General features: G+C 40.8%; 1 pseudogene; it reads right to left on the bottom strand.

Moving 5' to 3' along the window:
• Positions 1-1,991: 1,991 nt before the first annotated feature.
• LOC133923768 (3'-5' exonuclease-like) lies at positions 1,992-23,273 on the bottom strand (annotated as a pseudogene).
• Between the last annotated feature and the right edge of the window lie 246 nt (positions 23,274-23,519).

Raw genomic sequence — 23,519 nt, forward strand, 5'->3', positions numbered from 1 at the left:
AAAATGTGCTGGTGTGGAGACATTTGTAGGGTGATGAAGTCCTTTGAGTTCTCCTACACCTATGGAAGGAGCTTCATCATGCGCTGCAACTACGAGTATGATCTACCCAAGGGAAGCACCAATGTTCGCTCCCACCGCCAGGTAATAACTTCTTACCAAACTACTCCACAAAAACTAAGATTTACCACTTAACATGTTGGTCTTCATTGCAGTCGCCGCCGGCACTATGTGACTTCTTACAATGGTTGAATACTGAGCAGTCGGAATAGGATGTATTCCTCCTTCACACTAAGCATCGCGTCGCTTGGAGACGCTTCCATGAGATGAAAACCGACGAGAGGAGGGAGGCTTCACGCAAGAGCATTCAGGAGGAGTAACAGAAGACGAGATAGGAGCATAACCGTATGATGACAGAGGCCTGTGAGGCGGAGAGGGAGAGGAAGCATGAGAGGGCACGTCGGGCATGTGACATAGGACCTGAAGCGACAAGGAAGGAAAAGTACCTACGTTGCACTCAGTAAACCAAATGTTCTGATCCTGTTATTTACATTTCTTAAAGCATGTTAGGTTTAGACGTGGTACTTGTTTAGATTATAATGATCGTGTACCGTACATACCAACGCCTGTATATGTCGTAGTTCCCATTAAAATTGTCATGTTCAACTTTCTGTTTCTGTCAAATCCGGGTATCCAAAACATCGCACAAACATTATCGCAAAAAATATGGCACTGGACAATTCGATAACAAAAAAATTGTAGCGCACAGATGCCTATTCTGCCACAAATTAAATTAATTTAGCCAATACGAGGTGTCATCCTATCAACGGGTGAGACAAAGGTGTTGCTGGTTCACTGGGCGATAGCAAGGTCTCGCCTGGTGAACGAACGACACGTGTCATATCACCAGATTTTTTACTCCCTAATAGTTGGGTTCGTCCGTTCATCGGATGAGATCTTGCTCTCACCCGATGAATGGGCTACTCAAGCATATTGTTGTAATTTTTTTAAAACGGTATGTAATTTTGCAAATATTAAAAAATTTGTCATTTGGATGACTCTATGCCGATGAAGGAGAGAAGATTAGCTGGCCCGGCGAGGACTCATCTGATGACTCTATGCCCACGAACTAATACCAGATGGGCCAATGAGTAGTTGGCATGTTGCCTAAGCCCAACTTGACACTGCATAAGAACTGAGAGAGACTTGGGAACTGAGATACTGCTATAGCAAGCTGAATCCAAATCGGCAAAAAGAGTGTACATTCAATTTACAAATCACAGTCTTTCTTTCTAGGATACACAAGAGAATTGCGTATCTTTGCATTAAGTAGAGGTTAAAAAGGTTTTCGTACAGAAATTTCTACAACACGAAGCAAATTACAGTCTAATTCCGGTTTCCAATAAGTCATAGTGAAGGAGCCAACCATCAGAGACATAAATCACAAGAACCAGAAACTTCAGGCGTTACAAGTTACAACACTCTGAATTCATCTGCATGCATAGAACCAACAATGTCATCTTTAGATTGATCATTGGATTGTTTAATCATACAGAGGATTTTTGCTACAGATTAAGTAGCTCTAGGATATGGGACTTCTTTGTGTATTCCTCCAAATTCAAACACTATTTAATTAGATCAGCTGGCCAACAAAATATAAAGATGATTTTTTTTTTTTGTTTAAGAACACAAAATTTCTTAAAGCGTGCTATGTCGAAATTTTGACCTCATAATACTACACAATTACAATTAGCTTGGGACATAACGAGCATGTTCTCCCAAAGACCAAACGTTGCTACCAGATGGTTCTGCGGTATGCTACCCACAGAAACTGACTTGTTGCATTTCATGCAACTTTCCATTAAGCCAAAAAATCCACTGGAACTTTGCTATAATCCAAATGGAACTGTAAGCTCAAATTTCCCATTGTACAACAGGTACCTTAATTTCCTTTACCAGCACCTGCCCTGGCATTGATGGTCCACTGGCCAGTTCTAAGGAACCACTGCAGCCTTGAAGGTGTCAAACTGTTTTAAAGGTAAAGGGAAGGAATCCAGGTTGCTGACCTGATTGAGATGTGAATATACAGAACACCAGGAATTGTCAAACAGATACAGAACACCACGATTCCAAGTAAAATGTGCATTTGAAGCTACACTACCTTAACTGGCTCAATTTCAGCTTCAGCATTATAATCTGGAAGACTCTGTAGTATCTAATGAAGAGTAGCAATGGCTGTCAGGATCATGGAGAAATGAAAGTCAATCATGAGAAAGAAAGTAACTTGAGTAGTTTATCCATAGACTTCATACAGGTACCACGAGATGTAAGCATCTGTAGCAGCATACTGAAGTTGATTTTTGGAGAGAACATAAGCCTCCCAGTTTCCCATTCTTGTAGGCTTCAGCAACTAGACAAGAAAGTTACCATTGGTAAAGTGCATTGCAATATTTAAATTTTTAGTCCAACGAAGCAAAGAAAGCATGGATCAGCAACCAAAAAGAATTTCCAGTTTCACATTTATTATCAGTATAGGTGGTACTCCAGAGTGAGAGATATGCTGAACATAACACACAGTTTATTCCATACATAGCTGCATTACAGCAACCTTACATGGTGGCTCTCCTGCAAAAGACCACAACGCCGGTTATGTTCCATCAGATAGCACTACTTGCAAGAATGAAATCACGAAACACTCCTAAAAAAGGAAGCTCAAATTTTGCTGCAGTTAAACACATTGAAGATGCTATTGAAAATTCTGATAGAAATAACAGCAAACCTCTTCTTGGAAAGGGCCTACACTCGAGATCAAACCCAAGAGAGACCGGGCCAGAGGCCTTCATGCTCTCAATTTTGCCTAAGATGTCCATTTCAGCCTTCTCCGCCTCTGAAGGTATCCTGCAGTAAACGATCTGACCACTGAATGAAATTGGCTGTTGCCTTGCCCTCACACACCCTGTAGTGCAAAATGAAAAGGAAACATGATCCCCATTTCAATCACATAAGAATCATCATGTGGATAAACTAAAACTAGGCGTGAATCTACACCAATAGACCAACCAAGGAATTAACCTATCTGGTTGTCATAGCAATGTCAGAAAGCCCTCAGCTCTAACAAAGTAACACAGAAACAATCACAGAGCTGCCATTGTACTCCAAAATTGCGAGCTTTTCTTTCAAATGATGTAATTGTAGCACCAAGAACCCTCCTTCTTTAGTACCCATTGTGATCCAAACCCAATGCGTCAAGAATTGCTAACAGAAGTAATTTCTACGCCCCTAACTAGAAAGGGGAAAAGTTTCGGTTTCTCATTGCATGGAGGGTCACCATGAGTACACAAGCTATATTACATTCTCCATAGACTGACCACTTGGGTTCACGGGACAGTCATACAACCATTATATAACAAAAGACTCATAAAAGACTCCTATATCTTCAGCGTGTTTATGCACTAGTGACGTATTCATCGAGTGTGCCTTGTCCCCTGGTTCTACTCCATGATCTCCATCTATAACTACCTGGCTGAAGCACTCTGTGTAACACCTTCCCCTCCATCAGATGTTCCTTGTCCCCAAGTAACAGCATTAGAAAATCGTTTGTGCATCATGTGGAGATCCTCCCAGGTAGCATACTCCTTTGGCAAGCTCGTCCACTTGATCAGAACTTGGGGAACGGCCGCATTTCCTTTTTTACCAACCTTCGCTCAAGCATGGCCTCCGATTCAAGTAGATTACTGTTCAAATCCACTATAGTTGGTAACTCTGAATATACAAGAGCATAATCTGGGGTAAACGGTTTCAATTGTGACACATGAAAGACCAGATGCACCAGGCCGCTGGCAGGAGATCCAGGCGATATGCTGCAAACCCGATGCGCTCTAGAACTTTGTACGGGCCAAAAAATTTGAAAGCCAACTTTGGAAAAGGGTGATTTACCACTGAAGATTGAGCATATGGTTGTAATTTCAATGACACTTGCTCGCCAATATGAAATTCCTGATCAGTACGCTTCTTATCTGCCTGAAGTTTCATCCTGTTCTGAGCATTTGCTACATGAGCCTCTCTTTCTTTTAACATTTCTTCAACTGCCTGATGATGAACTTGAGCTAGATTAGGAGCAGCACCAAAATTTGGCTCAGCCATACAGAGCCTTAGGGTAAGTGGAATTATACCAAAACTCTGTCAAGGAAAGCCAAGATTTCCACTTCTTTGGAGTATCATGCACGGCACATCTCAAATACATCTCGAGGCATTGGTTAACTCTTTCACTTTGTCCGTCAGTTTGCGGGTGATATGATGTGCTAAAAAGCAATTTTGTATCTAGTTGCTTGAATAACTCCTGCCAAAATGCACTGGTAAACACTTTGTCACGATCAGAGACAATTGTACTAGGCATACCGTGCAATTTAACCACTGAATCCAGTACAACTCTTGCAACCTGAGGGGCCGTGAGAGGATGTCACAATGGTAAAAAAAATGTGTATACTTTGAAAACCGATCCACGACGACCAAGATGACATCATAGCCTTCAGATTTTGGCAATCCCTCAATAAAGTCCATAGTGATTTGTTGCCATGCTCTCGCTGGAATCGGGAGTGGTTGCAGCAAGCCCGCTGGGTGCACACGCTCCTGCTTTGCTTGTTGACAAATGGCACACTGCCTTACATAATCCTCCACATCTTGTTTCATCCTGCGCCAGCTGAAAACTCACTTGAGTCGTTGATAAGTTGCCTGCACACCTGAATGTCCATCAAGGGCACTAGCATGTAGTGCAGCGACTAGCTTGGTGTGTAGGGCAGAATTTGCAGCCACCCAAATTTGATCTCCATGGGGAATTATTCCTTGTGTCAATGAGTATCCATGCTCATTTGGGCTGCTGACTGCAAGCTGTGTCAATAAACATCGAGTATCTGCATCCGTCACATATGAGTTGATCACTTCTTGAATCCACATGGGTTGCGCTGTTGAGATAGCCCAAATAGACATCAAGTGACCCACGTGTGATAATGCATCTGCTGCAACATTTTCTTTGCCCTAGTGATATGCAATCTGGAACTGCAGTCCCATTAGTCAAGTCATGGCCTTTCGCTGAAATTCAGATTGTAAGTGTTGTTCTTCAAGATAGCATAAGCTCTAATGGTCAGTGCAAATTACAAACTACTAGTGTTGCAGATATGGCCTCCATTTTTCTACAGCCATAATCACAGCTAAAAATTCCTTCTCATAGATGGGAAAATGTATGTGCACATCGCCTAACGCTTTGCTCAAGAATGCTGTTGGTTTGGCTTTCTGCATCAGCACTGCACCCAGCCCCGTATCACAAGCATCCGTCTCTACCAAGAAAGGTTCAGAGAAATCTGGGGGGGGGGGGGGGGGGATCAAGACTGGGGCAGTGGCCATAGCATGTTTTTCGGGTTTTGAAAGAGATTTCAGCAGTAGAATCCTAAACAAATTGTTTCTTTTTCAATAGATTATTAGTTAGAGGTTTAGCGATGGTACCATAGTTGCGGACAAATTTGCGGTAGTACCCAGTGAGGCTAAGAAAACCTCATAGTTCTGTGATAGATGTTGGTTGTGGCCACTGTAACATTGCTGTAGTCTTAGTCGGTTTGGTGGAAACCCCTTTATTAGAGATAATGTGTCCCAGATAAGTTGGTGTTGTGCGAATGAGCATTTGGAAAACTTGATGTTCCCTGAGCTTGGATAGCACCATTCGAAGATGTATTACATGATGCTCCAGAGATGGACTGTATACCAAGATATCGTCAATAAACACCATAGCAAACTTGCAAAGATAAGGCTCCAAAACTGAACTCTTGACGCATTAAAATGTCGCTGAGGCATTCGTGAGACCATGGTGTGTCTTGAAGTCTTGAACGTTGTTTTGTATTCATCGTCTTCATTCATGCGTACTTGATGGTACCCTGCACGCATGTCCAATTTGGTGAAGAACTTGGTGCCTGCCAATTCATCTAGAATTTCATCGATGAGTGGCATAGGAAAACGGTTCTTGATAGTCAGGTCATTCAATTTGCGAAAATCAACGCAAAAATGACAGGAGCCATCCTTTTTTGGACTAGTAAAACCGGCGATGCAAAGGGGCTGGAACTAGGAATGATAAGTTCTGCTACCAGTAACTCCTTGATTTAGCGCTCGATTTCATCTTTATGCAATGGTGAATATTGATATGACTGAGAATTTACTGGAATAGCCCCTGGGATCAGAGGTATTGTATGGTCATATTCTCTAGCTGGTGGCAAATGGTGTGGTTCTCCAAAGACATCAGAAAATTCAGCTTTTGACCTGGCAAGACACCTTGAAGTTTTACCGTCTTTCCTCCTTCCTCAAACTGAATTGTCTTGTTTTCCCAATGACACACCATAGGACTGCGTGGTTTCAGCCAATCCATACCAAGGATGGCATCATAAGTGCCTAAATCTAATACTCTCATAGCAGTTCTGAAAGTAGACCCCTGTGCCCACCATTCCAACTCTGAAACAGACTTGTCAATGATCAAGGATTCTCCATTTGCTACCTTCACCAGAACTGGGTTTTGTGGGTTGTGGTGTAATTCCAACTTTCCACAGAAAAGCACCATTGGCAAAGCTATGGGAACTCCCTGAATCAATGAGAATCAACACCACTTTGTTCTGTACCAAGCTCTCACATGTATTGTGTCACCTTCTTGAGTCCCAGCGATAGCATTAAGAGACAATTGACATAGCTCAGCTGTAATAGCGTCCTCCTTTTGTAGCTGGTCCAACACCTCGTTTGATAGTTCCGTGTCTAAGTCTTGTGATGTAAGAGCGTACACTTTCTGTTCGGCTCGTTTGGGACATTTATCTGGGTCAGATGGGTCATATTTGTCTCCACAATGAAAACACAACCCATGTAGATGACGATAATCCCTTAACTGTCGTTCTTTCCACAGATCGCCCACTAGAAGGGATCATTTGCTGTCTGATTTACTGACTGAATTTAGAAATTTGGTGCTGGTAAATCACTTGGCCGAACGAACTTTACTCTTCTCTAACACTTCTTGCTGCACTTGGGCCAGCAAGACCGCTCGATCAACTGATTCAGGTATTTGAGATTGTACTGCACCCCTAACTTCATCCTTGAGCCCTTTTATAAAATGAGATACAAAGAACAGTTCATCCAATCCTGTATTGCGCATAGAGACTTGATACCTCATTTCTTCAAAAGACTTTGCATAGTCCTCCACTGATCATTTCTACTGGAGACTCAGCAGCTCATTCATGGCTTTGCGATAGTCGTAAGCCCTAAATTTCTGCTCAACTGCTGCCATGAATTGATTCCATGTGCCTAATCCATCTTGAATCTTGTAAACTTGCAACCAACGTGCAGCGTTCCCTTCCATATGCAAGGAAGCTGCTGCAACCCACATAGCCTCACTGATATTGTACAATCCACCGCACGCGATGCGAGATCGACATGTGCAAAGAGTTATTGTTGTGTGGCGTCGATCGTACCCACACGCGCGAACAACAAATCCAATGACTCAAACACCCTACTCCACTGTTCATCTTCTTTTTTTTCGCCTCCTCCATCACGTCCAAGACAAACTGGGTTTGAGCCGAAGGTTTTGAGGCCGTCGTCGTGACCACACCACAAGTTGAGCCAACCGAAATTAGGATTTACAGGATATCGAGTTCGCAACAACGAGTCGGACAAACTCAATCTCATCCAACCACCTTCCGAAAATTTACAGCTTCAAGCCGATGGAATCCATGTTCAAACATAGCACATTAATGTTATCAATTGCTAACTTTCAACAAAATTGGAAATTATTTGCTAATTGAAATGTATATTTCAAAATGCCTAATTCACCATGTAGTCTCAAAGGCTGTAGACAGCCTTAACACTTAGCTATGTTTGAACATGCACAATTTAAAGTGTAGTAGTCTTCCTAAAAATTACGTGTGAGGTTCAGCTAAAACATATTCTAAATTGTCAATACAACAAATTTGGTAAGACTTAGACCTCAAATGACAATTATTGTTATAGTACAAATTGTAAGAGATACCAACATTTGAAATTGTAATTCAAATTCTACGACACAAATTGTAACAGATACCTAAGCACAGTTGTTGAATACCTATATCATCTCAAGATGGCGGTGGAAAGATTCAACGCAAATTAGCGGAAGAATGTGAGTTGTGCCAATCAATACTATCAGGATAAGATGGTTATCGTCTCCGAGGTGATGATGGAAAATTGTAAGGATAGATACAAACAAATTCACCATCATCTTCAGGGTCATCAGTGTCCTTCAGAGATGGAGGTCTTAGATGGAGGGGTCGTTGTGACATGAAATCGTTGTTGTCGTCATCTTGAGCCATCACGATAAGAGAACGTCCTATTTTATTGTTGGTTGTACGCCATCTCGATGTGGTGCATGAACGTCCTCTTGCAGTGTTCTTTAAACATTTTCATGTATTGCTGCTGGAACATCAAGGCGTTGGTGGCATGAAATCATCATCATCGCCGTCCTTGTCATTTTCAGATTTAATAGTAGAGGGTGCCCCTGTACCCCTTAGGTTCATTGATCTTCATCGTCTTCTATGCGAACTAGGCATCACACCCCTGTCAAAGAGCATATACAGCACCAAAAAGTTTGTGATGTCTTTGTTGAGCAATTTTATGTCTTCCGGGAATGCCTAATGTAAAGGAGGAGCATTCGAATCAATAGAAAAAAGATAAGTAGAGTGACTAAATAGAAAATGAAGAACCTGAATATGGGATGCATAGTGGTTGGGAAACATCACTATTTGCCTCCTCGAGAAACCTAGCACGGAAAGATGGTCGGCTAGTTCGCACACCCTGAGGTACCTTTTACACTGCTCATGCATGAGGGCCATAAGGTTGTCGTCGGTGGTTACATGTTGGAGCGGAACGGTTAGCGCAAAACAAAAGAGTCTTGCATGTAATTTGGACACAGTTTGGATTAGGTTGTTCTCCTTGAAGGGATCATCCTTACCTTCACGCACAACCTGCAAGAAGGCATTAAATGCTATATCGATCGTTGTAGGTATCCATGGAAAGCCTATAGTAGAAGTCCTATGATAGATTTATTGATCCTTGACTGCAATATTCTAGCTATGCACCAAAGCACGAATCCCTGATTATTTAAGAAACATTAAACAAGTATTAAATATTATAATTAGTACTCCCTCCGATTGCAAATGTAGGTCATTTTAGACTTGAGCACAAGGATTAAGAAAGTAGATTAAATGACCTTGTTGCCCTTTATTTATTCTGCATTGGAAAAAATAACTCATTAATTTATGAGAGTGGTAGCATTCATTGAACAAGGGCAAGAAGGGAACGAAAGAGAAAAAAGTGCATAGAAGTTCGAGAATGACTTATAGTTAGAGAATAGTTGAGGAGGCTAAAACGACCTACATTTGCAATCAGAGGGAGTATGTAACAATATTTACTAAATAACTAATAAATAAAGTTATGTGGTATAATTATTTGACAAATATTAAATAAATTAAAATTAATTACATTAACAATACAGTGAATAGGACATAATACAGATGACTACGATAATAAAGCAAATAATACATGTGTCATAAACAAGTATAAGTGCACCAAACAACTGCACTTGCTACTTAATGACGATGACGCCGCACACAATCCTCATGAGTGTAAGCGCCTAGCATGTGTGTGGCCCTTATCCCAGCAACATGAGTTGGCCCCTGCCACATGTGCCCTTGCTCATCATCATCATCGTCCTACCCTATGAGACCCTCATCGAAAGTGTATCCAGACCCGATAACTTGCCCTACATGTACCATGATGAAGGATCCTCATGTGGAAGTGTGGATGCCTCTAGTATGTGCTATGATGGAGTTCGGTGTGTCGAAGGCCCACCCTGCTGGTACCACTGTGAACCCCTAGGTGTATTGAGATATTGGGGGTATTGTCTGTTGAGGAGCTCGGTGAAGCTGACGGCCTACATTGCAGCATCCCAGTCAAAAGCATATGTGTCGCTCCAATCAAGCATCTGCTGCGTGCAGTCAATGATGTCCTCGTGATGAGTTGGTGTTGTAGGTGAAGGTGTCATCGTAGTCTAAGGAGGCTGTGTCCACTGCGAGGGATGTGAATCCAGTGTACATTGCTCGACTCGGGAGCCTGCGTGCACTCCTTAGCCTCAACACCAGAATGTGACACATGATGCTCCGCAGCCGAAGGTGCCTCTCACAACTGTGCCTGAACGGGTTCCTCATGGGCACTGGACGAGCGCCTGTTGTGGGAGGCACAGAACGGGTCCATGGCTGGTAGGTCATACCCCCTCCAACACGGGGCACAACCACCTAGACCATGTATAGCGGATAGCAAGCAGGACCCTCTCGTCCTCATGTAGTCTTAGAGAGCGTTCCGATCCCTCCACATTGATGACCCGCTTGCTTCCCCCACAATCTTGCTCCGCGCATCTCGTACGCCTCTTCGGTCTTTATACGATGAGGGCTATGTTAGTAATACGGAGGTTTAACCAATGGAAATCGTTAGAAGTACCACATCACTTACCACAACATGAAAAGGGCAAGCACGATCCTTGGAAAAAGGGTTTGGGGGCTGGCTTTACAAGTCCACTAAGTAAGGTGACAGCATACGCTGATGGTACTATGAAAGGTACTCCTAATACGTGGCGTCGTCGTATTATCTAGCAGGAACGATGACATCCATGACGACTGACTCCGTCCACCTCTATATGTGCTCAGCATTCACAGATGGTCAGTCCTGCATGCCTCTCGCTCCCCTGTGCGCTCCTCTGTACATGACATAAATAGTTATAATTTCTTAACTTGGGTCACCTAAGGTACTAATGGTACCTACAATAATACACTAACTCGTGCGCCCACCCAGTGTCTCATGGGGGAGGTACTGGCACCACCTGTCGGTATCCAAACTGCCTCTGTACATGCTCCAGAGAATATACTTTCATATTTTTCATGTACAACAAGAAACATCTGGTCATCCATAAGTTTGAGTCACACAAACAAGAGGAAGCGATGACCCCTCTAGTCGTAATTTCGGCTACTCATGCCCATATCACGATCACCAAGGAGTAGATACCATGGTCTTACTGCTGACTCCATCTCAGGCTGGCATGAATCCACTGATACCCCATTGTAGGCCTCATGTCATCTGTAACGTCATCGGAGATGGGGACTGGATAGTAGCTCTTGCTCACCTAAGACTGACAAATTAGGAGGTACTCCCAGCTCCATAGCTATAAGAGGTGTAGGTAGCCTGTAAAAGATCCCTTCTTCTTTAACTGTTGGGTTGCATCACACAATCCTCTGTAAGTTGCAGCCAGCACAGCAGATCCCTAATTGTAAGATATTGGCTCATAAGTGACATGAGCTGACCCACTAACCATACAATATGGGGGAGGACATAATCATCTACCGTGTTGCAAAATATGATGTCTCCCAGCAGGATGTACATGTACACCTCGTAGTGCTGCATAACTATAGCATCGTCTGCATCCGGTGGGCATAGACCGAAATGTGGCAGCCATGAATCTAGGACATGGAGAGGCCATCATCCTTCATGTCATATTTCACACCAAACCTACAAGATACAAAGGGTCAATGAAGCTTAAATAGTACTAGAACATTTGAAGTGCATTACATAACAAATAATTATCTGCCCTCAACGTAACACTTTCACTGCTCCTTTGCTGATCGCGAAACTAATAACAGGGCACCCCTGATTGGTAGCTTGGTCAGCATGGACACGTCCCTCAATATTATGCTCATCTCGCCAAAAGAAAAGTGGAATGTGTGCGTCTCAGGACGTCACCGGTCGACGAGACCTGTGAGCAGTGTTACCTCAATCAGCAGGAGAGATGTCCTGCTACCGCCCACCATGGGAGCTCTGGCCATCATAAGAGCAAAAGGTAGTAGTCCTACCTGTGCGAGTGGCTCATGGAATCGAGGGTCTAACTCCTTAATCGTATGGACACTCCGGGCACGCAACGGAAGCAACTACAAAGGTACCTAATACATGTACTAAGTAAGTAATAAATTATCATGACTATTAAAAAGCACATATACTCATGGTACTTGTTGCCCTGTGAAAATCATCCTTCCCCTATGGTTCTCGTCGTACCTCTGCTGAAGAAGCTCGGGAAGACCACCATGAACCATGACAATTATTTAGAGCTTAATGGTTCAATAAAAAAACATTGTTTGTGATGCCAATACCATACGATATATTACAAAATATATAGTACAACTAATAGGTGAATAACAATTTAGAATACAAACCACTGTCTACGAATAACTTCATAAAACAAACTAAATTGCAACAACTCTAATACAATACAGTTCGATAGTGGACTGATAGTTCACTATCGGGTTGGACAAGTCCTCCGGTCATGACCTGGCTGTTTGTAATTTTGCACTTGCGTAGGCCATCAACAACATCTGCTGCATCCATGTCACCTTGCAGCCTCATGGGTCTAGGATCTGTACGTCATGCTCAATGATAAGGTACTTACTTAGGCCCCTTGATCACTTTGTAGCTGCTTTCGATGTTGAAGGGATGCATCTTTGGAAGCCATGTGCTCCTCAATGCATCGATCGTGAAGTACAGTGATATGTGCTGTGATCCGTCATTGCCACCCATCTCCCTGCAAGCGATGAAGACATGAGAGCATGGGATATGGTGCAGTGTTGGCTTATTGAATGTGCACTTCACCTCGTGAGACCTAAATTGACATTGATGTACGGTGTCCCTTGCGCTATACTCTGAAGCATACCTGCGGTGGCACAAAACCTCGTATTCATTGTTGGACAGGTCGTAGACCCTGGTCCGATGAAAGTGTGTCTTATTCTTCCTTCTGGATATGATTTTCTCCACCTTAAGTGTGAAATGCGTGTTGCACTCCATAGTAGCATTACTACGGTCTCAAAAGTAGTATGTTGTTCTATAGAATGTGAGCTCAATGATGGCACATAATGGGAGGCCACGTACACTCTTTAGGACATTGTTAAATGCCTCCGTTGGGTTCATTGTCTTGATGGTGTACCTAACATGAGATACGATAATTTTAGAATGGTTATTTGCATAAGAAAGGGTAAAATATAATAAAAATGATATATGCTAACCTAACACTGTTAGTGTCATGTATTAGGACCTAACGCTCCTCTGGCTTCCCCACTATCTACTAGCTAAACATAGCACGTGAACGGCTAACGATAGTTTGCCCCCCCCCCCATCATTTGTGTCCGTAGATAGTCCTCATGTGCTTGTTGTTCTTCCATCATCTTGTGAGTGGTCTCATTTAATTCTCTTCATATCTCGTTGAACTTCGTATTGTTGTTCTGAAGGCATAACCCATTGAATCTCTTTACAGGAGACTTGTGGTGGTACCTTGTGTACATGTTCACGCCCAAGTGTTGCATGCACCACCTTCTCTCCACATCAGGCCATGCAATGGAGTAATTTGTGCTATCATGCAGCATGTCCAATGCATACATAAGGCCCTCATTACGGTCTGAGATGATGCAAACTCATTCCCTATTACCCACAACACGTGTTCTCACCAAGGTGAGGAACCACAGTCAGCTATCATTGTTCTCACTCTCAACCATTGCAAAGGCGAAAGGAATGATCATATTGTTTGCATCCACTGTCATCGTTGTCATAAGGGTACCATGATACTTGCTGCTCAGAAATGTGGTATCCACGCATACAACTTGTCTGCAATGTCTGAAAGCTTCAATGCATTGTCCAAATGACCAGAATAACCTAATAAGGTATCGGTCAATGGTTTTGTATGACCCATCCTCTAGCTTGATCAGCTCATCTGTCATGGCCCACTGAGTCCCTAGATTTATCATGTCAATCTTCTACAGTAGCCTCAGAGCATAGTTATAAGACTCTTTGAAGCTTCCAAAAAACATCTTCAATGCCTTCTGCTTTGCTCGTCACGCGGTGTGGTAATTGATCAGCATACCCATCTTAGTGTGCACCTCCTCCATAATCGATTTTGGAGACAAACATATGTCCATGCCAACAAGGGTCATGAGGAGTTGAGAAATGAACCTCGCATCAATGGTATGGCTCACATTCCTAACAGTCTCTTTACTGCATGTATGTGGGGTGTATCGATCTATTGATCACAAAATAGTTGTCATATTTTGGCTTATATGCTTGTACAAAGTAAGGACAACTGGGGTACTTGATACACCTAATCTCATACTCCGTAGGGTTAGACCGGACGCACTTGTGTTCCTTTCTTGTGATTACTGCATAGTTGCTAATAAAGTGGATGACCTCCTCCCTGTTACGAAACTGTTGTCTGACCTGGATGTCGCTATTCTGGTATCCCTAATTAGACAAGGTGTTATACTCAACGGCGGTACAATCAAGCAGCTCAGCACCATGAAAGTACTGGATCGCCAGCACCGGGTCATCATTGTTAGTAGCTTCTTCATCCCCGCTACCACCGGTTTCATCATCCATGCATCCTACATCTACCTCAGAAGGGTCCACTCTAGCTCCCTTTGTACCGCAACTGACCTCCCCGATAGGCCTGGCAACGGGGCGGGTCGGGGCCGGGTGCAGCCAGAATGCACCCGACCCGAAACCCGAATAAAAAAACCCGACCCGAACCCGAATCACATGTCGGGTGCAAAAATGAACCCGACCCCGAACCCCGCGGGGACCCGAAACCCGACGAGGACCCGAAACCCGACGAGGATGTGACGCGGGCCGGGCATGCGGGGTGCGGGCCTGCAAGGCTGCAACGTAAATGGGCTATCGGTTGCCTCCACGGACGTGACGCGGTGACGGGCCACATACTACTTCGGGCCCCCGTGGAAACCCCACGGGTGATAATTTATCCCCGAACCCGACCCGAACCCATTTTGGGGACCCGACCCGCGACCCCCGCGGGTCTAATTTCGCCCCCGCCCCCGCCCCCGCCAGGTATAAAACCCGCGGGGCCCCGACCCGACCCGACCGTTGCCAGGCCTACTCCCCGACATGCATTTTCTCCTCTTCATGCATCACCTACTGGCCTAATCCTTCCACGCTAGTCACTGCATCACCTTGCACCAGTCCTAGCACTATGTTTACGTACACCCCCATTTTGATGTTCTCCTTCAATGCCTTGTGTTGAGTACAAAGCATATGTGTTGTTTCTTCTCATCTCGAACAACGTATGAACAATGACCGAGTTGTTTGGAACAAGACGTGGCCGCACACCCTTCAGGACAACAATATGACACTGTTGGTTCACACGCAAAAGGCTCATAATATGTGGTTTTATACCATTTAGGTCAATAGGTAGCTCAACCGGACTTTCTATGTGCTGGCAGTTCTAAATTGTTACAAACCTCCCGTGTAAAACAGCGAAATATTCTCCATAATAAATATGGATAGTCATACCATATATACTAAACAAACATACATATGATAAAATAACTACTTAGATGCATGTACAATACAAAACTAATTACGCCCCTCAATAAATAATAAGTAAATTAATAATACAAATTAAATAGTATAGTACTTAACAATGATAAATATTTAAGTAATTAACAATGCTAATTGAATCATCAATATTGAATTCAAATGAAATAATTAATATTTAAGATTGAATTAAAACATTTAATAAATATTAACTAAGTATTAATATACAACTATTGTGATTAAATATTTAATAAACATTAAAAGCAATACTAAACATTTATACTGGTAGATGAAATTCATGTTATTAAACTAAATAAATAATCTAATTATACTGTCTAATCAAATTCATATAATCAAATTAACCATATTATCTAAGTACTCTAATTTACCAAATTAATATAATTAAACAAATATAATTAAATAGATTAAACAATCTACTTACTCTAATTATTATTACTAATCTAAGTATTAATTAAATACGTACTCTAAGTACTTACTATAACTGAAGGGAGCACTCTCAAAATGTTCAACTCGCGTTGATGCTCCTCGCCTGTTGCTTCTCCTTGCCTCACGCTACTGCTCCTACTCTTCTCGCGCTGGTGCTCCTCTCCTCGCGCTGCTCTCTTCTCACATTGCTGCTCTCAACTGATGGCACCTCGCATTTTATAGCACTGGCTAAGCGAAACTGGTTGACAGCAGCAGCACACTGAACAAGAGGCACCGAAAGCACCAACAGCACGCGACAGAGGTGACAAGATGGCAGAGGCGACAACATTGTAGGCCTGGCTGTATTCGGCACATGAGATGCCAAAAACACCCAGGCCTTCACTTCTTTTTTTTTTGCACGATGTACCAAAAACCTATTTTCGGTGAACGAGGTACCGAATACATATGCTATATTTATAAATACAATATCATATTATCTATTTTTAAATACAGTCTGATATATTATCTAATTTGAATTTTTCCCTTTGTTTGGGGACATAAGAGAATATAGATATCAGATATGCACATCGTCACGGAAAAGGTTAACGGAAGGGGGCTGCGTAGTTTTATGGTAAGCAAGTTCAAAGTAGACAACCTTGGTATCTAAATTGAGATCGAAAAATATAATGGTGACCAAATTCTTAGATTGTTTTTAGCTTCTAGTTTTACACCGGCTTGCTATTGTTCCAGGAGAATGTCCAAGAGCAAGCCAGTTGAGTGCTTAGGAGTTCGGATGGCTCCTATTTCTTGAGGTGAAAAGTTCAGCACAGAAGGAACCAACCTTCCATACTCCATCCGGTCATTTTTACTTGACGTTTCAGACAATTTGTTTAGATTAAGGCAGCGATCATTTGACACTTTTACACTCGTACTCCCATCTCACGGTCCTCCCCCCTCCGATGTGATTAATTATTAAGAGTTGTATCTATTGAGAAGAGATATCTTTTCAATAGATATGTTCTCTCATCATGTCTTTTCACCATGTATAAATATGTAAATACCATGATCAATAATATAAGAGTTCATTTGCTACTCTATTGTCTCTCTCAATTACTATCTACACTCCAACGCGTTATCAACACGCTCATCCACTGTGCTACAAAGGCGATGCATTCGCGCTCTACAAGGCGTTCATCGGGATCAACACAGAGAAGAAATCGATTCCGGCCATCTAGAACTGAGGCACGAAGACCATCAGATACTCATTGATGTCATACTTTCAACCTTGATGGCGTTGGAGACCGCATATTCTTCTTGTTCTTCTCCTGATTATTAATGCAAATCAGATAATTATCTCTTCCACTTGATATAACACAATGTTCCAAACCTTTGCATATTGGTCATACACTAGGTAGTACTCTAATACTACTGCGGAATCTACACTATGTCTAACACATAGTGACTATCCTTAAAGTGCGTATCCAATGTCAAATTTGGAATAAAGGTCTACACTTTTTCAGATAATTACCTTAATTCATATCTCATATTGGCCATACACTAGGTAGTACCTTAGTACTAATGTGGGATCTATATTATGTTTAGCACATAGTGACTATCCTCAACGTGTGTACCAATTTGAATATGAATTAAATAAAGGTCTACACCATTTTGATGATTACCTTTAAAGTGTTAACACAAGGTAATAGAAACATAGGTATCTATTGACTAATGTCAGATTATGCCTCCTACTACTGTGAGATATGCACCACATCTGGTGATTATCTTCAACGTGTTAGCTACATAATTTGAGGTCTACACTATATAATTCAAGTTTCAACTTGACTTTACAAATTTTGCATTATTATTACAACATTACCATAATGATTTTTAATTTACCTACTGTAAATTAATCAAATCTATGGTCAAAATCCATGTACGATACAAAAACCGACAAAGGGTTCGATGAACTCACACTCGACGGTCACAATTATCCAACATGGACAATGGACGTCAAGATTAGTCTTGTGTCCCACAGAATAATAGCGGCACTACTACCCCCAAGAGGGAGAACCACCGCTACAAGATCATGTTTATATGGTGCATTATACATAAGACATCATATCCATCTGGATCTAAGTCTGAGTATCTGATGGAAGAAAATCCGAGCACTTTGAGGCTAGCTCTCAAAACCAGATATGAACAGCACTAGACAGTCATTCTGCCTGATGCAAATCATGATTCGACACATCTTCGACTCCAGGATTTTAAGTCCGTCGAAAATCACAAACATGATGTTCATAAATCTACTCAGAATTGCGTTTTTGCAAAAAAAAAAAAAAAGAACCTTTAAATGTGGAAAAGCTAGATAAAACTTTATCTACTATGCTTTTTTGCTGATAGGATCTTACAGCAACAATACCGTGCAAGAATACCAAGTTTATTCTGAATTAATCCATGTATTACTTCAGGCCGAGAAATATGATGACCTCCGTCTAAGGAATCATCATTAGCATCCAATCAGCGCTCCTCCTTTACCTGAAATACATGCTAATGTTCAGAATAACAATAAGTTTGATGGCTCTATTAAACGCCATCTGAAGAACTTCAATGGTAAACGCAAATGCAACAAAAAACAGAAGCCACGTGGACTGAATTAGGGTCAAGGCATTTTCAAACTTGACAAATCTAATGTTTGTCGCAAATACGGATGCTACAAGCATTCCACTAAGAAATGTCGCACCTCCAGACATTTAATTGATATGTAGTTACAATCTATAGGATATAACTGACCTGCTCAAGGGAAAAGATTTGAAGCACACTTCAATCTTCAAACTGACTCCACCAAGGAGGCTAGTTATTCACAACAAGTTCTACAAGAATCAAGTAACAATCAGACTCTTCTGCAACCAGAAGATCTCACGAGCACGGAAAACATGTTTGTCGAATTTGCTTTGCACAACATGTTTGGAGACCTTATCTAGTCTCCCAATTCATTAGATACCATGTTATCTACGTCCCATTAAATGTTGTAATACAATGTTGTATCAACACTATGATACTACAATAAAGTATGTATGTATTCTATATATCTGAAAAGAATTTTATATCAAATTCTTCAATTCTATATGGGAGTCAATCCGATGGAGGAAATGTGTCTTGTGGATAGTTACACCACAAATTCTATACTTAGGGAAATTAAAATATTTCGTCTTACTAAGAGATAACGAAATGTTTGACAATCGCTGGACGCGATGTAGTGATTATTGACTTTGATCGTGCCATAATTACTCTCCCTATGGGTACACAAGTCATAATCGTTGATGCTCTATAGTATCTCGATTCAACCCGTACCTTATAAGTTATAGAGATATCCGTCAGAATGGTTTCCATATCGAAACCCATGAGGAATTTCTCCTCTCAATCAACGGATATGGCAAGGTTCCCTATATACCATCTGGATTGTAGTATACATATATTAAATCCCGTACCACATATTGCGTACAAAATAATTTTTCTATCTTGATTACATCAAGGCTTGGCATGTTGCCTTGGTCACTCTACATTAGAGATGATGAGAAAAATTATTATCAATTCTATTGGTCACAGTATTTCCAAAATCTTCATATTTATGTGCACCGCATGTGTCACAGGGAATTTAATTTTAAGGCCCTCTTACCTTAAAATTCACAATGCGCCACCCAATTTCTTGAACGCATTCAAGAACATACATGTGGTTCTATTTCAACAATTTTATGGACTATCTAGGTATTATACAATGTTGATTGATGCATCTAGACAATAGTCTCATATGTGTCCTTTATACATAAGGCCCCACACTTATGCCAAACTAATTGCTCAAATTATCAAAACTAGAGCGAATAATCCTGGACGCAGGATCAAATCCATTCACATGGATAATGCCGTTCCTTAACGTGCATGCAATTATTGTTTGGTTTTGAACACTACTGCATTAAGTACCATATGTGCACATCCACAATGGTCTAACTGAATATCTCATCAAGAGAATCAAATCATTTGCCTGATCGACCAAAGAATTGTAATTAGCCAACATCTTGTTGGTGACATACGGCTTTACACACCGCATCATTATACCAAATTCATCCAACTGCAATCATACGGCTCCCTCCGTTGCAGTTAATACGTGGAAATTTGGCCTCAGCCAAGTATTTCCAATCTGCGAATCGGTTATGTTCTGCACGTACCGATATCACCACCATACATCATACATCAAAGGGCATTGAGGATCTATATGAGGTATAATTATCCGTCAATCATATAATACCTCAAGTCCCTCACAGAGGACATATTCATTGCATGTATGCTCATAACATTTTGAGGATAATTCCAGGCATTAGGGGGAGATTAATACCACAAATAATGCCAGGAATCATAAGAGAATATCACACACGTTCACATTTAATCCTTATATCCACGTATCTGAGATCTGAATCATTATTCAGACCATCTTGTATTTGTAACATATTGCAAATCATCTGCCAGATGCGTTTACTCGTCATAAAGGTGTCATCAAATCCTACATTCCTGCTAAGAATGTGCCGGAAAGAGTGGAGGTACCAAACAAAACCACTCAACTCCCAAATCAAAATAAGAGGGGGAGAAGTACGGTCACAAAGGATAAAGCTTCTTGTAAGCTACCGCGGAAATAGAGGAATCCCTCCTCTACAACAGTAAATGCAAATCAACAACATCAAGTTGATAGACACCTTATGGATATTCACTATCTAAACGTCTATGGATATTCAGCATCCAAATACCCAGCACAAATGTGTACACAAATTTAGGTGCTGGGTCATGGGAATATCCTAACTCCATTGTTTTGGGAAATACACGGAGTTAAATGAGATAATATTTCCACAAACTATATTGATTCCATAGAATCAATCAATACCAAAGACTAAAAATTGTCGACAAATAATTTCTCCTAGAAAATTGCAAAAGATCTTCAATTAGATCCAGTCCAAAGTCCATGGCCATGGCAGAGTGCCTCAAGCACTCGAATTGGACCAAATAGAAGGAATCAATTGAGGTAGAATTGCACTCGCTCACAAAAAAGAGGTATTCACAAAAGTAATACCTACACCTCTAATATCTTCCCTACGAAAGCAAAATGGATTTTTAATCTATAAAGTGGTGAAATAAAGAGGCTTGTAGTACATGGGTTTACGCAGAGGCTCAGCATCAATTATGATGCTACATACCTCATGGTATATGTGGAAATTATGTTCTCATATTCAATATCGTTGGAAGATCAAATGAATTGAATAGATTCGGACATATAATTCCCTGATAGACTTCACATTCTGAATCTAAATACAAATCGCAATATATATTGTGTACAGCTCAAAGTCAGTCCATGACTTCAAGCAGTTAAGTTGATTGTGGTACAACTTACTAAATGAGTTCCTTCCATATAAGGGTTACTTCAAACACAATGATTACGTATGTGTGTTTATAATAAAGTCTCAATTGGATTTTGTTTCATCTCCAAACCACACATGAAAAAATATGTAATCATCTTAAAGACGGAATTTGAGATGAATGATTTGGGTAAAACCAAATTTTGCTTAGTCTACAACTTAAGCATATTCCTTCAGGAATATTTATCCATCAGTCCATTAATATCCAAATGATATTGAACAATCATATCCATCAAAATACTTATGATCATTCAATCCCTAAATATGAATCAAGATACATTCATATATTGGATTGACAATGAAAAGATATTAAACCTAAAGTTCTATATCTTAGTGCCATCAAAGCGCTCATGTATCTTGCAAATCGCAACGGGCCTGATATTATATTTGCATATAACTTGCTAGCTTAAATAGCGCAGCTCTAACAACGCCATTAGGTGGGAGTCAAAGAAGATATCAATATATATCTTATGGCACCAAAGATCTAAGTTTTTCTATCAGAAAATCAAGTTATGACCATAGTGGGATATTCTGACACTGGCTATATAACTGATCCCTATAACGCCATATCACAGATTAATATTATGGTGATATAGCTATCTCACAGGAGTCATCAAACAAATTCTAGTGGCTACTTCCACCTGTCATTCTGAAACCTCAAATACATGTGTTTGTCTTCATAGAATGATCAACCACATAACAAGTCATGTGGTATTGGTTCTATTGAATCACCAACCATTATCTATGAAGATAATGCTGCATGTATTTCTCAAATGCAAACAGGTTACATAAAGAGCAATATAACCAAACATATTACTCTTAAATTGTTCTATCCTCATAATGGGGAGATAGAAATCTTGTAAACTAAATCATGTGATAATTTCGTTGATTTATTCTTTAAGTCCTTACCAACTTCCACATTCCAAAATGTATTCACAGAATTGCTATGCGCAACTTCGAGATTTGCAAGGTTCAAGGGAAGTTAATCCCTGAATGATAACCTGTTCATAATTATATTGCACTCTTTTCCTTTACGAGTTTTCCCTATACGATTTCTCATATAAGGTTTTTAATGAGGTAATATCTACACAAGATCATATATCATATCTCTTATTTTTCCTTTCGGAGTTTTTAAAAGAGATATCAAAGACATATCTATTGTTCTCTAAACTCGCTTATGAGTTTTTCCTTTTAAAGATTTTCTCATATGAGTTTACAAAGAGACAATAATCAATATATGTTGTACTATTTTCTCCTTATTTTCCCACTGGGTTTTAAAGGAGTTTTAAAAGCATATCATTATTATTCCTCCTATTTTTCTAAGAGGTTTTCGGAGGTTTTAATATAATATATAGATTATAATTATTGTTCTTTAAGCTCACTAAAATGAGTTTTTACTATTTAGGTTTCTCATATGAGTTTACAATGAGACAATAACCAATATATGTCTTATCATTTTCTTCTTATATTTTCACATTAGGTTTAAAAGGAGTTTTAATGACATATCAATATATTATTTTCTTCTCATATTTTTCCAACAGAATTTTTGGAGGAATTCTAACAAAAAATTTACATTCAAAATAATTGATCAAGAGAGAGTGTTATGAATAGACACTTCTAGATATAACCATATGATCAATTACTAAGAGTTGTATCTATTGAGAAAAGATACTTTCCTAATAGACATGTCCTCTTATCATATCTTTTCACCATATATAAATATGTAAATACCATGATCTATAAATATAAAAATTTATTTACTACTCATTATCTCTCTCAATTACTGTCTATGCTACAACACTCTTCACCTCGGACGTGCGCTAAATCAACCTCCAACTCACCAAAATCGGCCTCCTCTCTTGGATCTGCGTCAGATTTAAGTGCTTTCCCACCCAAATCGACCTCTTCCGTGTTCGTATCGACCTCCTCCATGCCCAAATCAACCTCCTCCGCCGGATTCAGCTGTTCTGGGGACTACCTGATGGCTTGGGAGGAGGAGGAGAGGAAAGAGACAACAAGCCAACCAAACAAGCGACCAAAGCTGGCTTGCTTTGATGGGCAAGGTGAGCTCGGCGAGGTGAGGCAAGCCGACACGAGGTTCCAATCACACCCAGCATCCAAGGCCGGCGAGTGGCTATGTCGTCTCGGCGCCTTCAACTCCATCTCAATCGCCGTCAA

The sequence above is a fragment of the Phragmites australis genome, chromosome 7 (assembly GCF_958298935.1).
Source record: "Phragmites australis chromosome 7, lpPhrAust1.1, whole genome shotgun sequence".
In the NCBI taxonomy this organism is placed as follows: domain Eukaryota; kingdom Viridiplantae; phylum Streptophyta; class Magnoliopsida; order Poales; family Poaceae; genus Phragmites; species Phragmites australis.